Source organism: Myotis lucifugus, unplaced genomic scaffold, assembly GCF_000147115.1.
Source record: "Myotis lucifugus unplaced genomic scaffold, Myoluc2.0 scaffold_90, whole genome shotgun sequence".
NCBI classification, from domain to species: domain Eukaryota; kingdom Metazoa; phylum Chordata; class Mammalia; order Chiroptera; family Vespertilionidae; genus Myotis; species Myotis lucifugus.
In genome coordinates this window covers 1,909,196-1,912,617 of record NW_005871138.1, presented here as the reverse complement: position 1 = coordinate 1,912,617, position 3,422 = coordinate 1,909,196, and the positions used below count along the sequence as shown (strand labels likewise).

The 3,422-nt window shown below is 50.3% G+C and overlaps 1 protein-coding gene across 1 annotated transcript in view; it reads right to left on the bottom strand.

The window, feature by feature from the left end:
- The window catches only part of SULF2 (sulfatase 2), a 94,948-nt gene that overhangs the window by 90,595 nt on the left and 931 nt on the right, over positions 1 to 3,422 (bottom strand). The gene's annotated exons all lie outside the window — the stretch shown is intronic.

The window sequence follows — 3,422 nt, the reverse complement described above, 5'->3', positions numbered from 1 at the left end:
CATTTCATCCTTGACCACGACCAGGAAGACAGGTGCTATGATCATCATCATTTGCTGATGGGAACACTGGGGCCCAGAAAGGTTAAGTAACACTCTCTGGATCACACTGCTGGGCAGGGAGCCAGGCCGTGTGGTTCTCCTAACCACGGTGCCCGAGCCTGCCCACCGCTGGCAGCTGGAGAGAGAAACCAGCCCCTGGAAGGAAGAGCAGAGAAGGAGGGACAGATTCTCATGACACTCTCTGAGACCTGCCTCCAGCTGCGCCTGAAGCTGTACCTTAGCATTTTTTAGTTATGAAAGCCAACAATTCCCCTTCTTTTTCCTTATGCTCGTTCAGACACCGCCCCCCTCCCTTTCTGTTGCTTACAAGAGAAAGGATCCTGATTCCTTTATAGTCTTTCTAGGAAAATGCCCCTAACTATAGTCCATTTGCAACCTGCACACAGCAGCTGCTCAGGAAAGACCAGCAGATGTGGATGAAGGCTACTCTCCCTTCCCATGAAACACTGGGTCTAAACCCTACTGCCCAACTGTGGCCAGCCCAAGCAAGGCCTCTTCCGCTTTTGGCTCCAAGTGAGGCTTAGTTCCCTAGCAACCACCCCAATTAGGCCATCATGCCATTTATCAGGATGCCAATTAATTATAATGATCTTAATGATCTTCCAATTAGATAGCGCCTTGAATCCGGATCAGGGGCATGGCAGATTTCCCACCAGGCCCCATCACAAGGGGGATCACGGAAGGCAGTCCCCGGTGAGGCCTTCCTCGCCTACAGGTCAGCATGGGCACATGGGCCAGACCTGCCACACTTTGGACCACCCCACCCCGTCCGGGGACAGGCTCATGTGACTCCATCGCCCACCACAAGAGGGCTGCACCTCTAAGAGAATTTTAACCCTCCTGCCATTGTTTTCAGGAGTCAGGATCCTTTACCTCAGACCTCATGGCTTTTTTTCTGACAGCCACATTTGCTATTTTCCTTGGCATCTTGACTGGGGGGAGTGTGTGTGTACTCGCCAGACAAGCCCATCTTTTCCTCAGCCCTCCCCCCGCTTCAAATAAAATGCGAACTCGAGATGTCCCCCAACTGTGGAGGTTTGGGAGACGTGGGATCACTAAAGGGCTTGTGCCTTTCAGAGTTCTATTGTCTAAATGTGTTTTCTTCTCCTGCATGTGTTTCTTCTACATTTGGGAAAAGGGCCAAGGTCATGAAGGAGGAGAGAGTGGTGGGTCAGAGTGAACCCCGGAGGCCCTGGGGCCTCTTGAATTCCAGCTTTACCAACGAGCAGCTGTCTTTGAGCCACGATACCCGCGGGGCCTCAATTTCCTCATTTTTGACAACAATCAAAGGCCCTCTTAGGGTTTTGTGGGGGTTAAATAAGTTTTTATGTATAAGGCCTTAGAACACACTACATCAGTGTTATCTATCACCTTAAGTCCGCACTAAGCCCTTTCTTTTAACTACAAGCTAATCAGACATGCTGGTGTTCTTCTGCAGGACCAGGCTTCTGGTCTCTAAAGGGGGCGAAATCTAAGCACAGACTTGATGGAGTTGGGTGACATTCCCAGTCTGGCTAAGTCAGACCAGAAGCTGCCCCCTTGAGGCAGGTCCAAACAGATGAATTGAACATATCCAGAGAAAGGAAGGGGGAAATGCTATCCCCAAATCAAAAGGTGCACTTCAAGCGTTAGGGTGTGCAACCACACATGAGCTAGGCCCTCAGGATGGCAGCTGAATGGAGCTGTTGAGTGTATGTGTGTGTGTGTGTGTGGGGGGGGCACTCATGCATGTGTGTATGTGACTGTGCACACACTCACAGAGTCTCACACACAGCCACACTGTCTTCCTCCAAGCCCAGCATTTTTATAATCAACTCATCGTTAAACCCTTAAGTTTGAAAACCTAACATGTTATTAGGGTTTTAGAAGTTCAAATTAAGCCATAAGTTCAAACTAAAAACCCCCAATAAATACACACCAAGCCCAAAGCCCAAACCCACACTGACCCTCAGCTATTCAGTTAGACTAACATCATGCATTTATGTATATAAATTTGGCCCAGGCCCCGAGTGGGGCGGGGGATTGAGCTTGCAACCCAACTAGGTGCTCTTGACTGGAAATGATCCCAGGACCCTTCAGTCCGCAAGCCGACGCTCTATCCACTGAGCCAAACTGGCTAGGGCTGGACAGGTTGTTTTGATGAGCTTTTTCTCCTCCATGATGTGGGACAAGCAAAGCTGGAAAACCTCTCTTACAAGATGAGTGGTCTTCGGCCTGCTCTCCCCACCCTCTTTCTATCTGTAATGAATGACTTTAATTTAATTAAAACCCTCCGATGGTTCCGTAATGGGGAGCGGAGATGCAGTAAGAAATCTCTTCACCATTAACTACCAGATGAGAGTAAGTCTTCCTGCTCCAGGGAAAGGCCATCCTACGCTTCTCTGTCCCCCAGAGAACCTGCTCAAGAGCAGCCTCCCTTCCCTGCCCCGAAGGAGGGGGACCCCACTGTGGGAGAGGCAGAGACAGATGGAGGGGCAAGAGAACGGGTGTCCTGACATGCACAGATGTGCAAATACCCAGATTCAAATGTAAGCTGAATGCAATTCCTTGGTTAATTAAATATTGACTTTTAACTCAAAAAGTGATTAAAACAAGCTGCAGGAACGACTGGCCAGAGAGAAGGGGCAGAGAATGAGTCAGAACTTTCACAAAGGGGGAAGAGGAGGATGAGGCTTGTCAGAATGCAGGTCTGCACTGTCCTACTGTGTGCAGGCACTTACTGTGAGCAGGGGTGAGTGGCCTTTGGGTCTCCAGGTAGATGGGAATTTCAGAAGGATGTCATGTGACAAACTAAGATTTGTGGGTGTCTCCTTACTTTTTTCCACCTAAGACTCATCTTTTTTTCCAGGCTGCCCTCAAAATGGCCAGAGCTTCTGGTGCTCTGTTCATCTTGTTTCCTTGGAACATAACTCGGGGCCTGGTACCACGAGGTGCACCCGTTAATGCTTGTAGAACAGAACGAATGAATGAATCACTACAAAGAATGTTTGTTTTTTAAAGTGCTGTCCTAAAAATCGCAGCCAAACTTCTGAAACCCCCAGGAGCCCCAGGAGGGGAGCAACCCTCTCTAAGGCTTTGAGAACTGGTTCTGACCCAGCCTGGGAGGAACTTTGCCCTTTCGGTATTGTGAGTTCCCCGTCACTCCCCAGCTCCCGTCCCCCGCTTTCCCGAGGCCTGCCCGGAGATGTTCTAGGTGATCATAGCTTCTTGCAGATCTATTGGGTCTAAACTCCCAGGGGTCAAGAAGGCCAGCCCCCCAATAGCCGGGGGCTCGTACTCGCCTTTCTCGGGCCTCCAGAGCACAGAGAGGAGCGTTCTGAGGGTCGGGAGCGCCGTGGAAGGACCCCAGACCGCCGGCTAAG